Source organism: Poecile atricapillus, chromosome 3 (assembly GCF_030490865.1).
Source record: "Poecile atricapillus isolate bPoeAtr1 chromosome 3, bPoeAtr1.hap1, whole genome shotgun sequence".
In the NCBI taxonomy this organism is placed as follows: domain Eukaryota; kingdom Metazoa; phylum Chordata; class Aves; order Passeriformes; family Paridae; genus Poecile; species Poecile atricapillus.
Window position 1 is genome coordinate 3,857,409 of NC_081251.1, and position 27,369 is coordinate 3,884,777.

The window sequence follows — 27,369 nt, forward strand, 5'->3', positions numbered from 1 at the left end:
CACAGGGACACATCCAGGGACACAGACCCTGCTCACTGGAAACCAGCACCCACCTGCTGCTCTGGCACAGAGTGGAACCTTTTCTGAGTCCCTTCAAGAAACCCCCCCAGTAAAACCCACCATCAGTAATGTGGGCAGGTGGTGCCTCTGCTTCTGCTGAGCATGCAGAATCCATCTGCCACATTTTTATGATTGCCACCTTGTCACTGTGACTTCACATCTCTGGGTTGGGCATGAGAAAAGGCCAAGAAGTTCCATTTCCAAATCCCCAGCACCTCCACCCTTGTAGTTTTGGGGGGACCAGATTGCTCTGCCAAACACCTGGAGAGGAAGTGCCAAATCGGGCACAGACCCTCCTGCCAAGCAAGGACTGTCACTTCTCCCAGTGGCATGGCCGACATCAAACACACTGCATTCACAAGTGATGGCTGCATCCAGCTGGTATTTCTTCACCTTGGTTGGTATCAGGAGGTGACACGGTTTAGTTGGGTCACCTGTTTTATAGAATATGTCATCTATCTTGGTGTTGCTCTCATTTTACATGAAGAGTCATTAGAGAGAACCCTGCTTAACACTCTGACATGTCAGGTGCAAAGAGCTCTTGTCTAATAAGATGCTCCTGGAGTGTTGTTTTCCATATTTTGTGAGATTTGCATATGCCATGCCAATTGGTTATTCCATCAGAAGAGATTGAGATATAGGAAAAAGATGACAGAAGAGGGAAAGGTTTCAGAGAGACAGGGGGCAATGTTAGATGGCATATTGGGAAGAGATTTTTCCCTGTGAGGATGATGAGGTCCTGGTGCAGGTTTCCCAGAGAAGCTGTGGCTGCCCCATCCCTGGGAGTGTCCAAGGCCAGGTTGGTCAGGGCCTGGAGCAACCTGGGATAGTGGAAGGTGTCTATGACAGGATGCTGGAAAGAGATGAACTTTCAAGTCCCTTCCAACTCAAGCCATTCTAGAGGTGATTATGTGAAAGAAGGATTCTGTGCTGGTGCCCACACCCCCCAGTTCCTGTGCCCATCCCAAGGATTTCCCAGCTGGCCCCACAGCCCGTTGCTGCTGTGCTGTGGGTGTCACAAGAGGTGTTGCATGGGGACAACGGTGACATTGATTGCAACAGCCCCAGGAGGCACCTCAGCCCCTGCCCCTGCAGCAGGGAGGGAGCAGGGCCAGCCCCAGCACCCCCACACACACGGGGCACTCCCGGGTTGGCCCAGGCCACTTGTGCCAGCAGCAACTGGGGCCTGTCCCACCCACCAGCACTGCTATAAATCCAGCCTGTTTGGGGCAAAGCAGCATTCCCTGGCCCCAAGGGCATCTGGACACAGCCATTCCTGGTGGGTTTGCTGCCGCCTCAACACCCAGACCTTCTCCAGGCAGGTGAGTGTGGGGTCTCTTTCCAGAATCCTGCCCACTCTGCGTCTCAGCTAAAATACCAGGATAGCAGAGTCTCCTAAAGGACAAACTGCTGGAGATATACAGGTAGAAAGTTTGGCCATCAGAGATTTTTTGGGAAAGAGAATAAAAGCTTTCATGTGAGTCTAAGAGGCCAGAACATGTGGAAGGTGAAACTGAGGTTTCCCAAGTACAGAATAGTTTGGTCCAGTGACTTGATGCTGCAGGAGAGACCCAGAATCTTCTTTGTTGGGGCAATGGGCAGTTTTGTTAGGAAAGTCAGCAGATTGTTCTCCCACCATAGTACAAAGGTTTCCTGTCATTTCAGGCTTTCAGAAATTCCACACATTGATTTCTGGGCATCAAGACACATGTCCCTGCCCTCTGGCTGTTCCCTGGGTCAGTGCTGGGGAATGTCCTTGCTGGGAATCCTGGGAATGCTCTGGGGCTGGGAATGGGCACTGCCAAGCTGAACTCGAAGGACTTTTGTGATCCCAGGCAAGCAGAGAGGATTGGTCAGCGTGTTTGGGGTGTGTGTTTGATACATGAAGCCCAAAGGAGGAACAGCCCTCTAGTTCCATACCTTTCAATGGCCATTTTATCTCTGCATTTCCCAGATTTCACTGGCCATTTATTTCAGTTTCACCATCAACAGTGGGTCCCAGATCTGCAGTCTGTGCTCTGGGAAAAGGTTTTAGAAGACCTATGAGGAAAGCAATTGAATCAGCATAGGTTATTGATTTCCCAGAGACTGAGACAGTGAAATACTGCCAAGGTTTGAAGGCTGGCACAGACCTAAGAATTGTTTTTAGAGAAAGGGAAAGGGGAGATGATCAGATGTGGTTGGATGCAGTCCCTCTGCTCTGTGCAGAGCCACAGAGCCCTGCAATACTGGCTCCTGCCCTGCCTGGGCTCCTGCATGTCCCCATTGCCTTGGTGTCCCCTCTGCAGCTCTTTGAAGACCCAGGAGAGGCAGCAGCCATGAAGATCCTGTTCCTGCTCTTCCCCCTGATCCTCCTGTTGGCCCAGGGTGCTGCAGGTGAGAGGGAAGAGGGGAAATGGGAGAAAGTGTGAGCACCCAGCAGTGGGAATTCAAAGTCCTGGGAAATGACCCTGCTTGTGGGGGTGATAAGGAAGTAACAGAGGACCCAAGTCAAAGGGGTTTCTCCAGTGACTTTCCACCTCAGCAATGATTTACAGTGGAAAGAGCCCATGGAGACAGAATCCTGGCTTGTTCTGTAGGTCAGGAAGGCATTTGCTTCCAGACTCCAAGCCTGTGCCCAGCTCTTCCTGTTTATGAGCCTTTTGCGATGCACAGGGATGGCAGAGAGTCCCAGGGGTGTTCGGAAGGTGCTGTTTGCTGGAGCACAATGGTGTCCCTTTCTTATCCAACAGCTTGTTATTAATAATATCCAATATCATTATTCTTGATGTAACTGATTTGTGGGTGCTTTTGTCCATGCAAACAGGAACTTCATTGTTATGCATACTCAAAGGGGGAGTCTGCTCCTTTGGGATTTGCAACTACCCCACAGTACCCGCTGGAAGATGTTCGTCAGCCCAAGTGTGCTGCAAAAAGTAAGGACCAGCTCCCTGTTTAAAGAAAGTGTTTCCTCCTTTTTCCACAGAGAGATCTGTAACTACATTTTTCTAGCCAACACTTGATTAAATCTCTCCTGCTTTTAAAATTAGTCTAAGATCCCCAAAAGACGCGAGAAAAGCCCTTGTGGGTTTGGAGCTGCCCTGAGTGGGGCTGCAGGATCCCCAGGACAGACAGAGCCTCCCCACTCAACAAAGACACTAAAGAGGGAAACCTTCACAGCACTGAGGACATGATCCAGGTCTTGCTGCACCTGCACAGACCTGGAGCCAGGGCTGCCAGCACTGAGATAGTCCAGGTCCAGCCTGTCTGCACCAAGGACTGCACCTCACCTGCCCTGAGCCTGAGGCTGCTGCACCACACCCTGGGAATTGCAGGGGGCAGGGGGAGAGAGGGATGGGGAAAGTTACACCACATGATGTGCTTGTCTGTTTTCTCCCTACAGTATCTGGGGTTGAAACCCTAAAATTCCGGAGAAGAACATCCCATTTGCTTCTGGCTCCTGAAAATCCCCTCCTGATGTCCCCTCCTGTCCCTGCCTGTACCGTGCCCAGCTGGGGTGACAGCAGCAGTGGCAGCTGCTCCTGCTGGGTGCTGCTGGGCTGGAGCCCTGTGGTGCCAGCCCCGCTGTCTTTGGGGCAGGGGCTGCTTTTCCCAGCTTGAATAAAGACGAGCACTTTGGCATTGCAGGCCTGGGCTGTGTGTGTGTGTGTCCTGCTGCTGGAGGGCGGCTGTGCCTGCTGCCTCTGGGGGTGGCTCTTGGCTGGTGGCAGCAGAAGGGCCTGGGGATGGTGCTGGGGCTGAGCAGTGGCTGTGTCCCTGGGGATGCTCCTGCCTGGCCCTGGTTTGGGGATGCTGAGCCTGGCAGTGCCTGCTGGGCCAGGCTGGCTGGGGTGCCTGTGGTGGAGCTGTCCTGCAGATGCTCCCTCTGGGGAATCGGGATCCCTCTGCTGCTCCTGCCAGTCCCAGATGTCCCTTGTCCCTGACAGCCACCGCCTCATGTGCTGAGCTGTGCTGGGGGCAGTGTCCCTTAGTGGGCATGGCCATGGTGACCCACAGGAGCTGTCCCTGCTCCTTCTCCTTGTCCTGTTCCAGCCCCACAGCCCTCCCTGCTGTGGCTGTGCTGCTCCACACCCCATCCCACCACACAAGAGGAGGAGGAGGAAGCTGTTCAAATCTTAGGCTGACATATTGAAAGGTGCCATATTGCTGTGGAAATGACCAAATTTGTTTGCCCATGGGAGGGACAATGCTGTGTTCCATGAAAGACAGGGGTCTCTTCCTGTCTGTGAAGCAAACCTCAGGTGTTTGATTCCCTGTCTGGTTCAATACCTGTGTGTGTCCACAGACATGGGTGTATGGGAGCAACCAGGGACCCTGCCTGGCTCACTGAAGACTTTTCCTCTCAAGAATCATACCCATAAAATTACTGATGTTGGAAAAGACCTCTAGGAATATCGAGTCCAACCATCAACCCAGGACTGTAAACCTGGGTAAACCTGTAACCTTAGGAAACCCACACTAAACCATGTGCACAATGCCACAGCCACACAGCTTTGAAATTCCATCCAGGAATGGCGACTCCACCACTACCATGGGCATGCATATTCAAAACATCGTCACCATTCCTACAAAGAAATTACTCCTCATACCTAGACTAATTCCTTCCCTGCTACTACTTTAGACCATTTCTACTCGTTCATTTTCTCCTGGCTGAAGAGCCTGACCCCAAAAAATCTTTACACTGCCATGGCTTTCCTGAACTAGACAATTTGGTGGTGGCTGTCCAATCATCCCTGCCTACAATGGCCGTTCCTTTCCCTGTGATCACCTTTCCTGGCACTGACACTAAAGCTGCCACCACAAGCTCTTTTCAGCCCTGCACTGCAGAGCTGCTCCCCCAGCCCAGGGGCTCCTTGGCCCAGAACATCTGCGATGCTGGATCCATTGGATCCAGACTGATGGCGTGCAAAGTCAGCTCATGGGTTTCTGAGAGCACACAGAGGGGAAGAGAAAGGTCAAGAGGGAGAAAAGGAAGAAGATTTTTTATTTCAAGTGTGCATGAAATTTTATTTTCTCCCTTTAATTTCCAAACTCCCCAGACAAGGCTTTTGAGGTGAAAGGAGAGGAAAATCTTTCCATTCGCCATACAAAGCTGAGCCGGATTGCAATATTCAGTCAGATCCTCCACATCCCACTCCGAGGATTTATAATATCAATAAAATGAGAGGATGCAAAGAAGCAAACCATTTCCTCATTTCTGCTCTTCTCAGCATGAATCACTCTCCTGTGTCCATCCAATCCCTCTCTGCCTTGTCCATCCCATCTCTTTCCTTCCCAGCCCGTTGCTGCTGTGCCGTGGGTGTCACAAGAGGTGTTGCATGGGGACAACGGTGACATTGATTGCAACAGCCCCAGGAGGCACCTCAGCCCCTGCCCCTGCAGCAGGGAGGGAGCAGGGCCAGCCCCAGCACCCCCACACACACGGGGCACTCCCGGGTTGGCCCAGGCCACTTGTGCCTGCAGCAACTGGGGGCTGTCCCACCCACCAGCGCTGCTATAAATCCAGCCTGCTTGGGGCAAAGCAGCATTCCCTGGCCCCAGGGCATCTGGACACAGCCATTCCTGGTGGGTTTGTGTTAGCGTTCAGGAATACATCATGGAATGATTACATGAAGGTGTTTTATTAAGAGCTCTGGGTGTTAGGGGTACACATACCCAAATCTGACCCATCTTGGTTTTGAACTGAACATCTTTTTATACTCTATCATTATACAATTTACATATTAATTATTAAACTTACATTGTTCAATTGTATGCATTGTTTTTACCCAAGCATGAATTCCTCGTGATCCCCCCTTAACCCCCTAACATTGTTCCTCATGTTCTTTAAACAATAATGATATCTAATCATACCTAACAATTCTATCATGGTCATCTACTGATTTCACAGGTGCAGTTTGACATGATATTTAGCAAGTAGAAGGCCTAAAATTTCCTAGGGCCTACTCTTCCTGGGCTTGGTAAACCTAAATTTCTTTCTAAGTCCCCGAGTTTTCTAAGAGTTTAAAACCTTTTACTTTTAGTAGCATATGCTGCTGCCTCAACACCCAGACCTTCTCCCTGCAGGTGAGTGTTGGGTCTTGTTGTAGTGCATGTAAAAATCTTGGTATCTCCCAAGGGTAAAACTCACCTCTGGTTTGTGTAATGTTAGTTCCTACATGAAAACCTTCCTTCCCTTCTCCCTTCCCATTGGCTGTGACCTCCCTGTATCCCCTGATCACCCCTGCCTTCTGGTATAAGAGATAAGACCCAGAGCATTTTCGGTCTCTCTCTTGCCCCGGATGGACGACAGACAATAAACCCGGGATTACTCCAGCAAGTTTGAGCCTCCTGTGTCCAGATACTTTGAGTCCATGTTGTATCCACTCCAGGAACCCCTCCACCGCCTGTGCCCTGAGATGAGAGGGGCTCTCACCACGGGGGGCGGGACAGAGGGGTCCGGCCGGGGGTGAACAAGCCCACACTCAAAGGCCTTTCAGAGCCAGGGTGAGCCGTTCTTTGGAGACTTTGGATGCAGTTTAAAAAATACAGGAAAAAAAGTTCCTGAAAAGGAGTCAAAAATCCTCCAGCACCAGGGGACTGATTCCAGGGCAACGAGTATCTTTCCACCGCCAGAAAATGACAGAAAAAGGTAAGATTGAACTCCCACACCGGGCTGGGAGGGCTGGAGAGTGAAACAGACCCCTGGGGACTGTGTCACGGGTAACTCCTTCCCAGCGGCAGCGTCCTGGGTGTGTGGGGTTCCCCCAGCCGTGGGCAGAGACAGGGTGGGGGGAGAGGGAATTCTCCCTGCTGTCTGTACCAGTGTGAGTTTAATTGTAATCCTTGGGGTGCCAGTTTGTTTTCTGTGGTAGGGAAAATAGACAGATTGTGTGCAGAGCTGCTGTGACCTCCAAAATGGGATCCCGGCTCTCCACACAAGAAAGGACTCATACACAGAAAATACAGGATCTTTTAAAAACCACAAATGTAAAAATTTCAAAAAAAAGATAGAACAGTTTGTATCATATTTGACTCAGCAAAGTGAGCAGATCGAATTGCTGCAATTAGATTCAGTAACTGCCTGGGATGAAATTGGAAATTTATTAACCTAAAAAATAGAAGGAGGAGACAAATCAGCCCTGAAAATCCTCCCGGTTTTTCTTTTAATTCGAAAGAATTAGTTAACAGAGAAATAAAAACGGAAGACAAACAAACACCGCAGTATCCATCTGACTTCCCTAACTTTTCCCCCTAAACCTCTGCTCCCCCACTGGAAAAGATACCCGAGACAAACAATACAAGTTCTAGTCCGGTGTGTCTCTCTCAGTCACGCAGTCCTGCTTCACAAGCCATCAAGGCTCCCTCCCTATACCCTGTCAGTGTTACAGAAAATGTATCTTCCTCTCCCCACATGGCTGAGAGCCAAAATAGCGCTAGCCACATGGTGAATCCCCCTGTGTATCCCCTTTCTCCTACCCATAATCCCTTCCACCCACCGGTTTCCACCCATAACCCTTATCACAACCCCTTTGTTCCTCCTGACATTCCACCCTGCTCCACCCCCCAGCCCTGCTTGGCCCCACCCTATAACCCTGCCCCCCGAGGCTGTAACCCTATCCCCTATCCCTCTGCCCCCTGTCCCGCAGGGAGGAGGGATGGGGAGGGAGAGAGTTACACCCCTTGCTTCTGCAGAGGGGCAGGGGAAGGCGTGTCCCGGCCCTGCCCCCGGATGCTGGGGTGTGAGCCTTCAGGGCCTGGCGTGGGGGAGCGCGGACCCTCTCCTGGCTCCTGAGGGGGTGGGGCTGGGTCTCTCCACAGGCCCAGTGAGGGAATGGGACCCCCGGGACCCGGCGTGGGGGGATGCGGACTCCCGGGACCCGGCGTGGGGGGTTGCGGACTCCCGGGACCCGGCGTGGGGGGTTGCGGACTCCCGGGACCTGGCGTGGGGGGATGCGGACCCCCGGGAACCGGCGTGGGAGAGGGAGGTCCCTCGCCCAGCTCCTGCTGGGGAGGAGCTGTGTCTCTCCACAGGTGTGGGGAAGGAACAGGCACCCCAGAGCCCAGTGTGAGGGGGGGCAGGCAATGATGCCCAGGGAATGCCAGCCCTGGAGAAGATGAAGTTATGCTAACAGCGGCTCCTGTAGTATACAATAACAGCAGAGGAGCAATGCCATTACAACATCAGCCTTTCAATTACCAAGTAATCAAAGATATTTGTAAAATTAAAAATGATTTTGGTCGTGATAGTGAAGTGTTGAGGGGAATAATAAGATCTACATTGAAATCACAGGATTTACTTCCTGCAGATATTAAAGACCTATTTCGCTGTCTGCTAACTCCCTCTGAATATGATCTTTGGGAAAGCTTATGGAAAAAATCATTAACAAAACTCCCAGCTGAACTCAAACAAAGTAATCAAAATGCACAGGATACAGAGAACAATGAAATCACTTTAGAACATTTATGTGGGGAGGGAAATTGGATTAATCCTGCCGATCAAGTGAGAGTATTAACAAAGTTTGTTGAAGATAAAGTTTGTGATGTGGCTGAAAACATTTTTAACCAATTACCAACAGCTGATATTCAAGTCAGTTATGTTAATATTAACCAGCTCCTATGTGAGAGTTTCTTACAGTTTGTAGATCGTCTGAGACTACAGATACAGAGACAAGTTAAAGAACCAGTAGCCCCGACGGAACTGCTTAAAGAAATGGCCCAAAGAAATGCCAACGAGGCTTGTCATAGAGTAATTCTGAGTCTTCCTATCAATCCTCCACCCACCATAGCAGATATGATTGAAGCGTGTGCCCAGAAAGCAGACTTGTACAGTGTACATGACAAGAAACCAGGCAACCCAAGGACAGTAGCAACAGTGACACCAGGAATGAACAAGCCACAGATGTGTCTGCAGAACAGCTGCAGCACATCATCTGTTTCCAGTGCAAGAGGCCAGGATATTTTGCAAGGAACTGTCCTCAAACCCAGCAACAAGGGAAACAGCAGAAAGAAGCAAACCAACCAAAAAACTAAAGTCTCAGCGCTTTTCTGTCAAGCACAGAGACATAAAAATGACAGACCCGAAGGAGAAAAAAAGACTCTGTTTTAATGGGAAAAGGGGAGGGATGGGAAAAGGGGTGGGAGACTGCAGAAATATAATTGTGAAGAACGTTTGCCTGATAAGATCTGGCAACCGCAAAAGCGATTCAGACTTGTAACTTCTAAAGCTTTTTGTTTCAGATCGGATCGTTGGACGGTCGTTGGAGTAGACTTGCAGGATAATTCACAAGACCTGGCTGGACTGGATAGTAGGTATTTTGTTATTGGAGACACAGCAGACACACCAATAGAGATTGAGGTGGCTCCCATGACAATTAAGGGAGACCTAACACACCTCACTCTCTTAGCTAGGTGCCCCCAACCACCTTACTATGTAGACAAAGGGCAGGTAATAGCCCAGGTGATCCCTGTTCCAACAGAAGTCCCAGTAGATGACAAAGCACCAGGAGTCTACTGGGCAGAAGTAGTGGGTGAAGACAAGCCCATTATGGGATGTAATTTAACACATAAATCAGAACATCTCCATGTAGAAGGGTTAATTGATACTGGGGCAGATGTGACTATCATACCTGAAAAGGTGTCGCCCTCACATTGAGAACTGCAACTGGTGGCAGGAAAAATACAGGGTGTTGGAGGGATGAAACTGGCTAAAATTGCTAAAGATATCGTCCAGATTGAAGGCCCCAATGGAAGATTGGCTAGTGTCCGTCCTTTTGTAATTGACTACAAGTGCCCGCTGTGGGGAAGAGACACCATGTCCCAGTGAGGGGTGAAATTAACAATTCCTGAGACACCTCAGGATTTTTGTTGGAGACCACTGTAGAGCGTCCGGTCCAAAAGCTATCTTGGGTAGATAATAATCCAATTTGGGTGAACCAGTGGCCTCTCAGCAAAGAGAAACTCGGGGCACTAGAAAAATTAGTAGAAGAAGAAATGGCCAAAGGACACATAGTAGAAACAACCAGCCCTCAGAATTCACCGGTGTTTGCAATAAAAAAGCCAGGGAAGGATAAGTGGCACCTCCTTCAAGATTTGAGAGAAATAAACAAAAAAATAGAGGACATGGGGTCTCTTCAACCAGGTATGCCATCCCCAACTATGTTACCACAAAGTTGGCTACTAGCAGTACTTGATATTAAAGATTGTTTTTTTCAAATTCCCCTGCACCCAGCTGATGCACCAAGGTTTGCCTTTTCCATTCCTACAATTAACTGGGAAGCTCGAATGAAATGGTACCACTGGACAGTTCTACCTCAGGGCATGAAAGCGAGCCCCTTCATCTGCCAGTGGTATGTGGGATCTTTGCTGTCATCAGTGCGTGCTGAAAAGAGAGATGCCATCATTTTGCATTACATGGATGATATTTTAGTATGCTGTCCCAATAACAACATACTGAAAGACACCCTTGACCTAGTGGTTAAAGTTTAACCTCTGCTGGATTCCAATTTCAGGAAGACAAAGTTCAAAGGATGCCACCTTGGAAATACCTGGGCCTGGAAATTACTGCATGGACTGCTGTCCCACAAAAATTGGAAATTATTGGTAATCTTAAAATTCTAGCAGATCTCCATTCCCTATGCGGGTCACTAAACTGGGTCAGACCATGGCTAGGTCTCACAAATGAAGACCTGAGTCCCCTACTCAATTTATTGAAAGGAGAGAGAGAGTTACTATCTCCCAGGGAACTGACTCCAGAAGCAAAAACTGTAATTGAAAAGGCACAAAAGGCCTTGACAGAAAGACAGGCACACCACTTCAAACCTGAGCTGCCTTTCAAATTTATTGTCCGGGGGAAATTGCCACACCTACATGGGTTAATATTCCAGTGGGCCGAGGGCCAGAGAGATCCACTCTTAATAATAGAATGGATTTTCCTCTCTCATCAACGACCCAAAACTATCACCAAGCCACAAGAGCTGACGGCTCAGCTGATTCAAATGGCCAGGGTAAGGCTGCAGGAACTGGCAGGTTGTGACTTTATGTGTATTCACCTCCCAGTCAGGCTGTCTGGAGAAGGCAAAAACTCCCCTGAGAGACAGACCAAAGAGATGTTTGAGCATCTGCTGCAGAGCAATGCTAACCTCCAGTTAGCTCTGGACAGCTATAGTGGGTGAATTTCAGTTCATGCACTGTCACACAAATTGTTTCATGAGGAATTCCACCTTATTCCTCATGAGAAAAGGAGCTGAAGGCCACTCAAAGCTCTCACAGTGTTCACTGATGTATCTGGGACATCCCACAAGTGGGTGATGACTTGGAGAAATCCACAGACTCAGCTTTGGGAAGCTGATGTTGAGTTTGTAGAAGGATCACCCCAGATAGCTGAACTGGCTGCGGTCGTGAGAGCCTTTGAGAAGTTTATTGAACCGATTAATTTAGTTACTGACTCAGCCTACGTAGCAGGAGTAGTGTCTAGAGCAGAACAGGCAGTTCTCAAGGACATTGAGAATGAACATCTCTTTAGATTGCTTTCAAAACTGATTTATTTAGTTTCAAATCGAGAACAACCTTTCTATGTGATGCATATAAGGTGGCACACCCTGTTGCCAGGTGAAATCACTGAGGGAAACCGAGAGGCTGATTCCCTTGCTGCCCCAGCTGAAAAGGTACATCTCCCAGATGTGTTCCAACAGGCAAAGATAAGTCACCAGCAATACCATCAAAATGTGCCAGGACTGATTTGTCAGTTCCAGCTGACATGGGATCAGGCTAAAGCCATTGTGGCCACCTGTTCCAGTTGTCAGCTCCAGCCAATGCCATCATTAGGCATCGGGGTTAATCCCCAAGGAATTGAAAGCTGTGAAGTGTGGCAAACAGATATCACTCACATCCCCAGTTTTGGTCGCCTTAAGTATGTACATGTGAGCATTGATACATACTCAGGAGCAGTGTATGCTTCTGCTCATGCAGGAGAAAAATCTGTACATGCCAAACAACACTTAGTACAGGCCTTATCAGTGCTGGGGATCCCTAAAGAAATTAAAACAGATAATGGCCCAGTGTATCAATCCAAGGAGTTCCTGGAATTTGTCCAGCAGTGGGGAGTGGAACATAAAACTGGCATCCCCCACTCTCCCACAGGTCAAGCTGTGATTGAGCGTACACACCAGACGCTCAAACAAGTCCTAGCCAGGCAAGGTAGCGAGGCAGTGTGGATATCTCCACAACAGAAACTCTGTAAAGCTCTGTTTACTATTAATTTCCTAAACTGCTCATTTGAAAACATGAATCCTCCAGTGACTCAGCATTTTAACAGTGGTGATCAGTTTAAATTGTCACAGCGTCCACTGGTCTTAATCAGGGACCCTGAAACTTGGCAAACCAAGGGCCCCTATGAACTCATCACCTGGGGTGTGGTTACGCGTGTGTATCAACCCCCACAGGCCCCTGATGGATTCCTCAAAAATGGGTAAAACCTTTTGTTCCAAAGAATCCAGCCCCAGCAAGAAGAGAAGAGAAGCAAGTGGCTGTTGCTTCCAAGAGAAGACGCCGCCGGAGAGAGCGAGAAGAAATCTTTCTAGCATCTGACCTGCATACTTTGGCTATGAATGTTATAAAAAATTTCTGTTTCCTTTTTTATTAGAAATAACCTACCTCTTACTCAAATCCATGTTTCTCATTTTTGTATAACAGAAAAGGGTGAGGTGTTGTAGTGCATGTAAAAATCTTGGTATCTCCCAAGGGTAAAACTCACCTCTGGTTTGTGTAATGTTAGCTCCTACCTGAAAATCTTCCTTCCCTTCCCACTTCCCATTGGCTGTGACCTCCCTGTATCACCCGATCACCCCTGCCCCCTGGTATAAGAGATAAGACCCAGAGCATTTTCGGTCTCTCTCTTGCCCCGGATGGACGACAGACAATAAACCCGAGATTACTCCAGCAAGTTTGAGACTCCTGTGTCCAGATACTTTGAGTCCACTTTGTATCCACTCCAGGAACTCCTACACTTCCTGTGCCCAGAGATGAGAGGGGCTTTCACCACAGGGGGGGGGACAGAGGGGGAAGATTGCAACAGGGTCTCTTTCCAGAATCCTGCCCACACAGTGCCCTGCATGTCCCCATTTCCTTGGTGTCCCATCTGCAGCCCTGTGAAGACCCAGGAGAGGCAGCAGCCATGAAGATCCTGTTCCTGCTCTTCCCCTGATCCTTCTGTTGGTCCAGGGTGCTGCAGGTGACAAGCTGTGGCTGCCCCATCCCTGGGAGTGTCCAAGGCCAGGTTGGACAGGGCCTGGAGCAACCTGGGATAGTGGAAGGTTTCCCTGTCTATGATTGGGGGCTGGAAAGAGATGAACTCTCAAGTCCCTTCCAACTCAAGCCATTCTAGAGGTGATTATGTGAAAGAAGGATTCTGTGCTGGTGCCCACACCCCCCAGTTCCTGTGCCCATCCCAAGGATTTCCCAGCTGGCCCCACAGCCCGTTGCTGCTGTGCCATGGGTGTCACAAGAGGTGTTGCATGGGGACAACAGTGACATTGATTGCAACAGCCCCAGGAGGCACCTCAGCCCCTGCCCCTGCAGCAGGGAGGGAGCAGGGCCAGCCCCAGCACCCCCACACACACGGGGCACTCCCGGGTTGGCCCAGGCCACTTGTGCCAGCAGCAACTGGGGCCTGTCCCACCCACCAGCACTGCTATAAATCCAGCCTGTTTGGGGCAAAGCAGCATTCCCTGGCCTCAAGGGCATCTGGACACAGCCATTCCTGGTGGGTTTGCTGCCGCCTCAACACCCAGACCATCTCCAGGCAGGTGAGTGTGGGTTCTCTTTCCTGAATCCTGCCCACACAGGGCCCTGCATGTCCCCATTGCCTTGGTGTCCTCTCTGCAGCCCTGTGAAGACCTAGGAGAGGCAGCAGCCATGAAGATCCTGTTCCTGCTCTTGCCCCTGATCCTCCTGTTGGTCCAGGGTGCTGCAGGTGAGAGGGAAGAGGGGAAATGGGGAAAGTGTAAACCTTCACCAGGGGCAATTCAAAGTCTCTGAAGTGACCGTGTTTGTGGGGGTGATGAGAAGGTAACAGGGGACTGAGGTGAAAGAGGTTTCTTGAAATGGACACAAATTTGGGCTGGAGAGAGCCCATGGAAACAGAATCCTGGCTTGTTCTGTGGGTTGGGGACGTGGAATGTTGCCTGCCGGCTGTGCTGAGATGGGAATGCAGCTGGGAGTCAGCACGGCTCTTCCTCGACCTCACGTAGGTCCTTTCCACTCTGTGCTCAGGAGTGCCCTCACTTTAGGGCTACAGGGACCTTCCAGGTGAGAAACATTGCAATTGGAGATTTGACTGGGAGGAGGTTGGAAATGAACCCTTCTCTTGGCCTGAAATGCACCAGGAAGAATCCACTTGTCTATAGCCACTCTCTGCCCTCTCCTATTATTACTTTAATATGGTTCTCTGTGTGTCCTTCCCCATGGGAACAGGCAGTGAAACTAGCTGCTGGAGAAAACACGGCTTCTGCACTAGGAGTGCTTGCCCCGAGGGTACAAGTTTTGTGGGAAGATGTTCACCAGGTCTTATGTGCTGCAAAAGGTAAGGAACAGATCCTTGAGTGAAATAAGATTTTCTTCCTTTTTTCTCAGAAAGATCTGTTACAGATTTCTTTCTTGAAAACTCATGATAAATACTCTCCTGAATTTATGCTTCGAGAGAGAGGCTCAAGAAGGGAGGGGAAAGTCCCTGTGGGTTTGATCACCTTCACTGGGGCTGCAGGAACTCCAGGTGAGCCAGGACATCCCCAGTCTCCTCCAGTCCTAGAGAGCTCATGTAGGATTTGCAGAGGCCTCACTCCAGCCACAAAAGAAACATTCCCAGTCCCTGGGCAGCACTGAGGACATGATCCCGGTCTTGCTGCACCTGCACAGACCTGGAGCCAGGGCTGCCAGCACTGAGATAGCCCAGGTCCAACCTGTCTGCACCAAGGACTGCACCTCACCTGCCCAGGGCCTGAGGTTGCTGCACCACACCCTGGGCATTGCAGGGCGGGGGGAGAGAGGGACGGGGAAAGTTACACCACATGATGTGCTCGTTTCTTTTCCTCCTACAGACTCTGGTAGTGAAACCCTGAAATTCCCAAGCAGGACTTGCACCTCGCTTCTGGCTGCTGGACCCATCTCCTGATGTCCCCTCCCATCCCTGCCTGTACCATGCCCAGCTGGGGTGACAGCAGCAGTGGCAGCTGCTCCTGCTGGGTGCTGCTGGGCTGGAGCCCTGTGGTGCCAGCCCCGCTGTCTTTGGGGCAGGGGCTGCTTTTCCCAGCTTGAATAAAGACGAGCACTTTGGCATTGCAGGCCTGGGCCGTGTGTGTGTGTGTGTCCTGCTGCTGGAGGGCTGCTGTGCCTGCTGCCTCTGGGGGTGGCAGTGGCCTGGTGGCAGCAGAAGGGCCTGGGGATGGTGCTGGGGCTGAGCAGTGGCTGTGTCCCTGGGGATGCTCCTGCCTGGCCCTGGTTTGGGGACGCTGAGCCTGGCAATGCCTGCTGGGCCAGGCTGGCTGGGGTGCCTGTGGTGGAGCTGTCCTGCAGATGCTCCTTCTGGGGTGCAGGAACATTGTCCTGCTGTTCATAGGCCCAGATATCATTCTTTTAACAGAGCAATGTGCCCATGCCAGTAGGAGATGGGCTAGGAGCTGTGGACATATTGGCAAAACCTCATCCCTAAAATAGCCAGAGCTTTGTTACAAGGTTCCAGCTCCAATCCAAGCTGCAAAAGCTGCAACGGAAGCCATTCCTTAAGGGGATGTCTTGTGGGGGATGTCATGGAGGATGGCATAGACATCCAGAGATCTTACATGTGACTCGTAACATTGATAGGGATAAAAGAATTACCTGAACTAAAAGGTTTGCCTTGTCTTCTTTCATCTGCATTGTGTCTATATGGAATACTCAGTATCACAGCACAGCTTCACTGTAGCATCACTTAAATCCTCCATTTTGCCATACATTCAATTTATTCATATCTTTCCTGCTGCTCCTTGCAGAATCAGGAGAGGGAGAGCACAGAGGCCACGTTGGAGTCACCACTAGCCCAAAAGTTCCTTTTCCTGTTTTTCCCCTTGCACCAGAGAAAAGGAGGCTTCAGTTTCCTCTTCTGACACCTCTGAGAAGGATTCCCAACCCAGGGCCTTTTGTCATCCTCCCTTGTGTAATGACCTTGTGGTGCTGTGGTTTGTTGGGCACATCCAGGGACACAGGGACACATCCAGGGACACAGACCCTGCTCACTGGATGCCAGCACCCACCTGCTGCTCTGGCACAGAGTGGAACCTTTTCTGAGTCCCTTCAAGAAACCCCCCCAGTAAAACCCACCATCAGTAATGTGGGCAGGTGGTGCCTCTGCTTCTGCTGAGCATGCAGAATCCATCTGCCACATTTTTATGATTGCCACCTTGTCACTGTGACTTCACATCTCTGGGTTGTGCATGAGAAAAGGCCAAGAAGTTCCACTTCCAAATCCCCAGCACCTCCAGCCTTGTAGTTTTGGGGGGACCAGTTTGCTCTGCCAAACACCTGGAGAGGAAGTGCCAAATCGGGCACAGACCCTCCTGCCCAGCAAGGACTGTCACTTCTCCCAGTGGCATGGCTGGCATCAAACACACTGCATTCACAAGTGATGGCTGCATCCAGCTTGTATTTCTTCACCTTGGTTGGTATCAGGCCGAGACACGGTTTTGTTGGATGACCTGTTTTATAGAATATGTCATCTATCCTGGTGTTGCTCTCATTTTATATGAAGAGTCATTAGAGAGAACCCTGCTTAACACTCTGACATGTCAGGTGCAAACAGCTCTTGTCTAATAAGATGCTCCTGAAGTGTTCAAAGTTGTTTTCCATATTTATTCAATCAGGGGAGAAGAGATATAGGAAAAAGATGGGAGAAGAGGGAAAGGTTTCAGACACACAGGGGGCAATGTTAGATGGCATATTGGGAAGAGATTATTCCCTGTGAAGGTGATGAGGTCCTGGTGCAGGTTTCCCAGAGAAGCTGTGGCTGCCCCATCCCTGGGAGTGTCCAAGGCCAGGTTGGACGGGGCCTGGAGCAACCTGGGATAGTGGAAGGTTTCCCTGTCTCTGACAGGATGATGGAAATAGATGTGCTTTCAAGTCCCTTCCAACTCAAGCCATTCTAGAGGTGATTATGTGAAAGAAGGATTCTGTGCTGGTGCCCACACCCCCAGTTCCTGTGCCCATCCCAAGGATTTCCCAGCTGGCCCCACAGCCCGTTGCTGCTGGTCCATGGGTGTCACAAGAGGTGTTGCATGGGGACAACGGTGACATTGATTGCAACAGCCCCAGGAGGCACCTCAGCCCCTGCCCCTGCAGCAGGGAGGGAGCAGGGCCAGCCCCAGCACCCCCACACACACGGGGCACTCCCGGGTTGGCCCAGGCCACTTGTGCCAGCAGCAACTGGGGCCTGTCCCACCCACCAGCACTGCTATAAATCCAGCCTGTTTGGGGCAGAGCAGCTGGCCCCAAGGGCATCTGGACACAGCCATTCCTGGTGGGTTTGGTGCCGCCTCAACACCCAGACCTTCTCCAGGCAGGTGAGTGTGGGGTCTCTTTCCAGAATCCTGCCCACTCTGCATCTCAGCTCAAAGACCAGGATACCAGAGTCTCCTAAAGGACAAACTGCTGGAAGTATCCAGGTGGAGAGTTTGGCCATCAGAGATTTTTTGGGAAAGAGAATAAAAGCTTTCATGTGAGTCTAGGAGACCAGAACATGTGGAAGCTGAAACTGAGGTTTCCCAAGTACAGGATAGTCTGGTCCAGTACCTTGATGCTGCAGGAGAGACCCAGAATCTTCTTTGCTGGGGCAATGGGCAGTTTTGTTAGGAAAGTAAGCAGATTCTTTTCCCAGCACAGTACAGAGGTTTCCTGTCATTTCAGGCTTTCAGAAATTCCACACATTGATTTCTGGGCATCAAGACACATGTCCCTGCCCTCTGGCTGCTCCCTGGGTCAGTGCTGGGGAATGTCCTTGCTGGGAATCCTGGGAATGCTCTGGGGTTAGGAATGGGCACTGCCAAGCTGAACTCGAAGGACTTTTGTGATCCCAGGGAAGCAGAGAGGATTGGTCAGCGTGTTTGGGGTGTGTGTTTGATACATGAAGCCCAAAGAAAGAACAGCCCTGTAGTTCTATACCTTTCAATGGCCATTTTATCTCTGCATTTCCCAGATTTCACTGGCCATTTATTTCAGTTTCTCCATCAACAGTGGGTCCCAGATCTGCAGTCTGTGCTCTGGGAAAAGGTTTTAGAAGACCTATGAGGAAAGCAATTGAATCAGCATAGGTTATTGATTTCCCAGAGACTGAGACAGTGGAATACTGCCAAGGTTTGAAGGCTGGCACAGACCTAAGAATTGTTTTTAGAGAAAGGGAAAGGGGAGATGATCAGATGTGGTTGGAGGCAGCCCCTCTGCTCTCTGCAGAGCCACAGAGCCCTGCAATACTGGCTCCTGCCCTGCCTGGGCTCCTGCATGTCCCCATTGCCTTGGTGTCCCCTCTGCAGCCCTGTGAAGACCCAGCAGAGGCAGCAGCCATGAAGATCCTGTTCCTGCTCTTCCCCCTGATCCTCCTGTTGGCCCAGGGTGCTGCAGGTGAGAGGGAAGAGGGAAAATGGGAGAAAGTGTGAGCACCCAGCAGTGGGAATTCAAAGTCCTGGGAAATGACCCTGCTTGTGGGGGTGATAAGGAAGTAACAGAGGAGCCAGGTCAGAGGGGTTTCTCCAGTGACTTTCCTCCTCAGCAACGATTTTCAGTGGAAAGAGCCCATGGAGACAGAATCCTGGCTTGTTCTGTAGGTCAATAAGGCATTTGCTTCCAGACTCCAAGCCTGTGCCCAGCTCTTCCTTGAAGCCATAAAATAGATAGCCCTCGAGAAATAATGGGTTAAAACATAGAATATGAAGGGAACATCTGGAAGTAATAAACACAACGACAGGAGGGAAAGAGAAGGATAAAAAAAATCACCGGACTAAGCGTAATTTAAGCCGAAGCTAAAGCATGCCTAATGTCAATATGATAAGTTGGCCCTAGGAGGTTGGGAACTCGGCCAACTACACCGGGAAAGGACCAAATTTGGAAAGAAGTTCAAAAGTTTAAGGAGGAAGACTCCTCGGAGACCCTCGCCCACGATGAAGGCCGACCGGAACGACCCCCGAAAAGATCCTCAAAATAGAAGTTTCCGCCCACGCCCCGCCTACGGCACGCCCCATATGAATATGCATTGATATGATGTAATTCCAAACCTAAACTGTATAAAAGGCATGCTTTTGTTGTAAGACTTTGGAAAACTCCCTTTAGAGATTTCCCCAACGTGCACGTTGCTAATAAAATACCTCCTGTCTATCTGACTTAAACTGCGTCTCTTAGACAGTTATTCATCGCCTTTTGGGGCAAAATTCGGCATCAGTTCTGGCGACCCAGATGGGACGAAACAGGAGACTCAGACTTTGAGGGGTTCCCTCCGAAGAGCCGGTCCGGGGCCGGGACCCTCTGGGGCCCCTGACGGATTTTTGTCAGAAGAGACTCCCCTCCCGGACCAGCGTTCTTCGGCAGAGGAAGGATTCCCTGCATCTCCTGCTCCAATTAAGAGGTATTTTTAATTGTTTATTGGTTTTGGTTTAAAGCGCTTTATTGGGACACGGGGGTCAGACGTGACCACCGAAGGGTAAACCAGGGGACGCCCTGGTAAAAATCCCTAATTGGTACCATTTGTGTTCGATATCTCGGACATCATAGGTTTTGGTACTATTGGTGTTTGTCCCTAATTGGTACCATTTGTGTTCGATATCTCGGACATCATAGGTTTTGGTACTATTGGTGTTTGTCCCTAATTGGTACCATTTGTGTTCGATATCTCGGACATCATAGGTTTTGGTACTATTGGTGTTTGTCCCTAATTGGTACCATTTGTGTTCGATATCTCGGACATCATAGGTTTTGGTACTATTGGTGTTTGTCCCTAATTGGTACCATTTGTGTTCGATATCTCGGACATCATAGGTTTTGGTACCATTGGTGTTTGTATGTGTTTTGTGTCATAGGTTTTGGTACCATTGGTGTTTGTATGTGTTTTGTGTCATAGGTTTTGGTACCATTGGTGTTTGTATGTGTTTTGTGTCATAGGTTTTGGTACCATTGGTGTTTGTATGTGTTTTGTGTGTTCGTTTTATGTGTTTGTTGCAAAGTTTTATAGGAGACATCTTGTCACTCTTTATGTAATAGACTGAAACGCGCATTGTGCTGTCTACGTGCCTTGAATTTGGGAAGCCGGTACTTCACAGTTTGAGGGCGACTTTTTTTGTGACAAAACCTGGTAAAACAATTTTATTTTATAAGTGTGTGTTGTATGTGAGGGTGAGTGAGACGCAGCGTAGCTGCGAAGCGAGAGGGAGTCCTGCTCCGCATTTCCTGTTCTTCGCGAGAAGCCAGGTCGGAAACGGACGAAGCGATTGAGATTGTGTGCATGAAGTGTTAAAATATATCAGCATATCGTGGTTGCGAGAGAGGGACTGTTTCGGTTAACAGAAAACGCAGATACAGGGGATAGTCATGGGAGGTCAACAGAGTAAGGACGTAAATATGAAAACCCCCTTAGGGTGCATCCTAAAGCATTGGAAGGACCTGGGAGGGAGTCCGGGGTTGGAAGGAGGGCAGCCCATTAAAATCAGAGATTGACGGGAGAAAAACAACCCTCAGGGACTAGATAGTCCACAGGGGTCAGGGAGCTACATGAATGCTGACAGCCCACCCACACTGGAGGTTGAGGGGGAGGAAGGCAGTGGGTCAGAAGCAGAGAGCCGAAGGGAGGCACTAGCATACCCGAGCTCAGTCCATATGGAGATAGCAACACCTCCAGAAATGGAGGCGTCTGTAGAATGGAAACCAGTGCACCAAGGACTGGGGATAAAAGCAATTCACCGGGAGGCGACGTCCCTAAATTGAGATACAGCAAGAAGAATGATAATGAGGCATGCGAAAGGGAGGCAGAGAGTAACTCACAGAAACTGAACATAGTAATTCAGATAGAGGATAAGAGAAGTGGAGGGGGAGCAGAGGATGAGAGGAACCGCAGCCCGGGACAGGATAAGAGCTGGCAGATACAAAAGAGGCGACAGACGCAGGATGAGAATCGGATGGATTGTGTGATAGAGATAGGAGAGGAAAATGAAGAGCAAGAAGGGGGAAAGAAGAAAGAGAAGAGAAAGAATAGGGAAAGCATTGAGGCACAGGAAGAAAATCCCGGGGAGGGGACCAGTCACTCGTATTACACCAGATCTGTGGCACGGGGGGAAGCAAAGCAAGGGGAGAAAGAGAATCGCACGATAGCTCCTCTCCGACAAGTTATGCCAATAGTAGGGGAAAAGACTAGAGTAAAGGTGCCATTCTCGACGAGTGATTTGAACAATTGGAGGGATGAGGCAAGGAACTTCAGGAGGAATCCAGAGGGAGTAGCAAAGAGGTTTGAACTAATGGCAAAGAACTTAGATATTGATTGGGAGGATATAGAAGTGATGTTGTCAGAGTTGACAGATACGGAAAGGGAACTCGTATTGGAAACGGGGAGGCGACATGCCCAACTATTATCGGGGAGACTAGAAGATAATTTTCCCAGCAGTAAACCAGAGTGGGACCCGGGCAACGCGGAACACTATCAACGGCTAGTGCAGTATAGAGCTAGGGGAGGGTAAAAAGGAATTAGACTTTTTGATTGATACGGGAGCAACCTTTTCGGTTTTAAATCAAGAATTTGTACCTAAAAGTGATGAATTTGTGCAAGTTGTGGGAGCAACAGGCCAACCAGAAAAGGCTTACTTTTGAAACCCATTAAATACAAAATTGGGAAGCAAATGGGAATTCATCAGTTCCTGTATTTACCAAATTCACCAAAACCCCTACTAGGGAGAGACTTATTGGAGAACTTGGGGGCCGTAATAAAGTTTAACAAAGACCAATTGGAGTTTCAAGTAAATGAAGAACAACTGATTACAGCTCTAAGCCTAACGATCAGTTGTGTGGAGCCTAAACCTGAAAGCCACAATTTCGAGCAAATCCTGAGCAAGATGTACCCATTGGTGTGGGCTACTGATATACCTGGAAAATCAAAACAAGCAGCACCGATTGTCGTTGAACTTAAAGCTGGGACAAAACCGGTGAGAAAGAAACAATACCCTCTGAGGATAGAAGATAGGAAAGGGATTGAGCCCACAATCAGAAGGTTTATGGAACTGGGGTTATTGGTAGAATGCGAATCAGATTTTAATACACCAATCCTGCCAGTCAAGAAACCTAATGGAACCTATAGGTTAGTCCAGGATCTGAGAGCAGTAAATGAAATAACTAAGGCATTGCATCCGGTAGTTGCTAACCCATACACGCTTTTGACCAGACTGAAGGAGAATTTGGCCTGGTTCACCGTATTAGATTTAAAAGACGCGTTCTTTTGCCTCCCCTTAGCTCTCGAGAGTCAAAAGATTTTTGCCTTTGAGTGGGAATCTGTAGATAGTGGAAGAAAGACCCAACTCACCTGGACAGTGTTGCCCCAAGGGTGGTGCAATTCCCCTACGATTTTTGGGAATCAGTTAGCCAAGGAACTAGAACAGTGGGAAAGGCCGCTGGGAGATGGCACCCTTCTGCAGTACGTAGACGACCTCCTAATAGCAACAGCGACAGAGGAAGAATGCATTGAATGGACCATTTCCTTGCTGAATTTCCTGGGTTTAAATGGATATCGAGTCTCTCGACAGAAAGCACAGCTGGTACAGACACAAGTGGTGTACCTGGGATACGAAGTCTCCAGAGGACAGCGATCCCTGGGAGCAGCTAGGAAAGAGGCCATCTGCCAGATGCCCAAACCAGAGACGGTGAGAGATCTGCGCGCCTTTTTGGGGATGACAGGTTGGTGTCGGTTATGGATCTACCAGTACGGGATACTCGCTAAACCACTGTATGATTTGTTGAAGGAGGCTAAGAGCATCCTAGTTTGGACTCCCGAGGCAGAAGAAGCCTTCAAGAAGTTGAAGATGGAACTAATGAGAGCACCAGCCTTAGGTCTCCCAGACGTATCAAAACCATTCTGGCTGTTCTCCCACGAACGACAAGGGATGGCCTTAGGAGTCCTAGCACAGCAGCTGGGACCGCACAAGAGAGCTGTGGCCTACTTCTCTAAGCGATTGGATGAAGTAAGCAAAGGATGGCCAGGCTGTCTGAGGGCAGTGGCCGCAGTGATAATTAACATAGAAGAGGCCAGGAAGCTCATGCTGGGCCAAAAGGTGACTGTACTAGTATCCCACACCGTGTCAGCTGTGCTGGAACAGAAAGGCAACCATTGGTTGTCGCCTTCCAGATTCCTAAAATACCAGGCCGTTCTGGCTGAATCAGATGACGTAACCATTCAGGTAACTAACATTGTGAACCCAGCTTCATTTCTAGAAGGAAGAGCCCCGGCAGAACCCATCGAACACGACTACCTGGAGACAATTGAAGCTGTCTATTCCAGTCGCCCGGACCTCAAAGAAGAGCCGTTCGAAGATGCGGACAACTGGTTCTCAGATGGCAGCAGCTTCGTGAAGCAAAGAGTAAGAATGGCTGGTTATGCAGTCACTACTACAGAAAGGGTAATTGAGTCGAACCCCTTACCCACAGGAACTTCAGCCCAGAAGGCAGAACTGATAGCTCTGACTCGAGCTCTGGAATTGGCAGAGAATATGCAAATCAATATATGGACAGACTCTAAATATGCCTTTTCTGTTGTACATGCTCATGGGGCCATCTGGAAAGAAAGAGGACTGTTGACTACACAAGGAAAAACAGTCAAACATGCAGAAGAGGTTCTGCGATTGCTAGAGGCGGTCCAACTCCCAGCTCAAGTGGCCATAATGCATTGTAAGGGACATCTGAAAGGCAATACTATTCCAGAAATAGGAAATAGAAAGGCAGATACAGAGGCCAAATTGGCTGCCACAAAGTCTAGGGAAGTGGGAATAATGGCCCTAATACCAGGAGACCTGGATATCAGTATCAAGCCAGATTACCAGGAATCAGACCATAAATGGATTCAAAGAAATAAGGGCAAAATATTAGAAAATGGTTAGGGTCAATTGGAAACAGGACAGTTAGTAGTACCAGGAAATGTGATGTGGCAGTTTGTAAAAGCAGAACATGAGAAGGCCCATTGGGGTTTGGATCCGCTTTACCAATATTTGCAAACCAGGATAGCAGGACCGAAATTATTTACTACTATAAAGCACGTAACATCCCAGTGCGAACGGTGCCTGAGAAATAACCCGAATACGAGAACCAAGATACACCAAGGAGCCATAAGTCGAGGTAAATTCCCAGGTGAAGTATGGCAAATTGATTTTTCTGAGCTCCCAAGAAAAGGGGGGCTCCGATATTTGTTGGTATTAACTGATACATTTTCTGGGTGGCCTGAAGCATTCCCTTGCAGGACAAACAAGGAAAGAGAAGTGACCGAAATACTGTTGAATGAAATCATTCCGCGGTTTGGGGTACCGAAGAGTATTTCCTCGGATAGGGGTACACACTTCTGTGCGAAAGTGGTGAGAGCAATAAGCAAAGCATTATGGTATCAAGCCTTGCCTATTGCTCTGCTGAGGCTGAGAGTCAAACCAAGGTCAAAAGAGAAGCTAAGCCCATTCGAAATCCTGTATGGTAGACCTTATGCTATGCAAGTTGTAAACGGGGATGCCATAGGCCAAATCGGTAACCAGTACATTTATGATTATGTAATTACAGTGGGGAAACAATTGGATAAGAATGCTACCGTGGTAATAGAGCACCAACCTAAACAACCTGATTGTAAATTGCATCCGTTTAACCCCGGTGATTGGGTGTATGTTAAGAATCTTTTAGGAAAACCCCTACAAGAGAAGTGGGAAGGACCTTTCCAAGTGCTGCTGACTACCTTCACCGCGGTCCGGATCAAGGAGCGACCTACGTGGATTCATTACTCGCGGGTCAAGAAAGCTCCAGAGAGTAAACAAGAGGAACGGACATCATGACCTTGACTTCACCTCAAGCCCTTTCAACCCTGATCATTGGACTCTCGATAAGTATAGTTCTTCCCCGAGACTCTGACCCGATAGATCCATGGTCTCACGCACACCCGTGTACCCACCCGGAATGGGGAGCGAAGGGACCCTATTTCGAGGTATATGCCCTACGTAACAATCAGCCATACGCAAGTAAATTATGGCATCAATCTTCCATGGTAGCATACAAGGGAGACCAAATCCAAATTGGGTGTCGAGAGCTTGACTCAGTGGAAGGAAGAACAAAGCAGCTAGTATTGACAATTCGATCCTTGGGGAAGTCAGCATCCGAACATAACTTAATTACCTTTAGTCCGGTAAAAATGGGTAAGCCCACTATTTGGAGGCAGCAAAAGGGCCCAATTTCATGTCGGTGGAGTGATTTCCGGGAAGATCCAACCGGATCACAGCCCCAAAGACTTGCCCCAAGAAACCACTCCACCAGCGGAATGCAAACAATGTTTGGGCCAGTTATGATTATATCAAAAATAAGTGGCAATCGGTTAGCACAGAAGCATGTATTCCTAGGGGACAGCTAGGTTATGTTTGCGAAAACGCTGTAGTAGAGGCAGAAGATTTATGCTTAGATGCTGAGAATAGAGTGTGCACCTTTGAAGTGCTTTTGCGTAATCGAACACAGTCACAAGTTTACTATATAGGGAATGGGTGTGCTTGCGTACGGACAGCCTGTGACAATGTCACTATAGATAATTGCCAAGAGGAAACTAACAATACTAACTTTTGTGTATGCAACTTTACCAAAGTAGTGGGTTGCGATTTTCATTATACTGTCCCAATAACTACTCAACAGCTAATTAACACAGATTTTAACCTGTATCGAGAAATACCAGAATTGCAAATAGGGATGGATGTCAAAATTCTCAAAGCAATGCTTGCACACCCTAAAGTAAAGGAATTGGTGCAAAGAGTGAATCAAACAACTACACGGATGGTATGGCAGGTAGAACATGATTCAGAAAGAATAAAGAATGTCCTCACCGAAGTAGAACAAGTAGGCCAGCATCATTGGTGGGATATCTTCACAGGATTTTCCCCAACAGCCACACAGGTTTTCAATTACCTGGTGCCCCCAATGATATTGGTAGTTGGAGCCTTGTTGGTTTTAACTTTTACAAATATTTTTATGTGGTGGAAGCTAAGGATCATAATGAAAAGGACCCAAATGGTTTGGGCTATGGTACGAGCGCATCAGCGCTCTTAGGATTAGACATCAGCACTCTTAGGATCAGACCTTGACGAAAGAATTCGTAAGTCATAAGAAAAGGGGGGAATGAAGCCATAAAATAGATAGCCCTCGAGAAATAATGGGTTAAAACATAGAATATGAAGGGAACATCTGGAAGTAATAAACACAACGACAGGAGGGAAAGAGAAGGATAAAAAAAATCACCGGACTAAGCGTAATTTAAGCCGAAGCTAAAGCATGCCTAATGTCAATATGATAAGTTGGCCCTAGGAGGTTGGGAACTCGGCCAACTACACCGGGAAAGGACCAAATTTGGAAAGAAGTTCAAAAGTTTAAGGAGGAAGACTCCTCGGAGACCCTCGCCCACGATGAAGGCCGACCGGAACGACCCCCGAAAAGATCCTCAAAATAGAAGTTTCCGCCCACGCCCCGCCTACGGCACGCCCCATATGAATATGCATTGATATGATGTAATTCCAAACCTAAACTGTATAAAAGGCATGCTTTTGTTGTAAGACTTTGGAAAACTCCCTTTAGAGATTTCCCCAACGTGCACGTTGCTAATAAAATACCTCCTGTCTATCTGACTTAAACTGCGTCTCTTAGACAGTTATTCATCGCCTTTTGGGGCAAAATTCGGCATCATCCTGTTTAGGAGCCTTTTGTGATGCTCAGGGATGGCAGAGAGTCCCAGGGGTGTTTGGATGGTGCTGTTTGCTGGAGCACAATGATGTCCCTTTCTTATCCATCCACTTATTATTAATAATATCCAATATCATTATTTTTGATGTAACTGATTTGTGGGTGCTTTTGTCCATGCAAACAGGAAATCCATCTGAATGCCTGCGCAAAGGGGGCGTCTGCTCTTTTGGGGGTTGCAGCTACCCCACAGTAACCATTGGAAGATGTTCAGCAGTCCATGTGTGCTGCAAAAGGTAAGGAGCAGCTCCCTGTTTAAGGAAGAATTTCCTCCTTTTTCCACAGTGAGATCTGTAACTAATTTTTTCTAGCCAACACTTGATT

At 48.9% G+C, this 27,369-nt stretch overlaps 2 long non-coding RNA genes across 2 annotated transcripts; both read left to right on the plus strand.

The window, feature by feature from the left end:
• The first annotated feature begins 1,305 nt into the window (after positions 1–1,305).
• On the plus strand, positions 1,306–14,534 carry LOC131578146 (uncharacterized). The gene is made up of 3 exons (XR_009277391.1): positions 1,306–1,382; positions 13,924–14,011; positions 14,512–14,534. It is a non-coding gene; the product is annotated as an uncharacterized LOC131578146 (long non-coding RNA).
• Positions 14,535–19,401: 4,867 nt separating this feature from the next.
• LOC131578144 (uncharacterized) lies at positions 19,402–25,034 on the plus strand. The gene is made up of 3 exons (XR_009277388.1): positions 19,402–19,678; positions 20,311–20,401; positions 24,951–25,034. It is a non-coding gene; the product is annotated as an uncharacterized LOC131578144 (long non-coding RNA).
• The last annotated feature ends 2,335 nt before the right edge of the window (positions 25,035–27,369 follow it).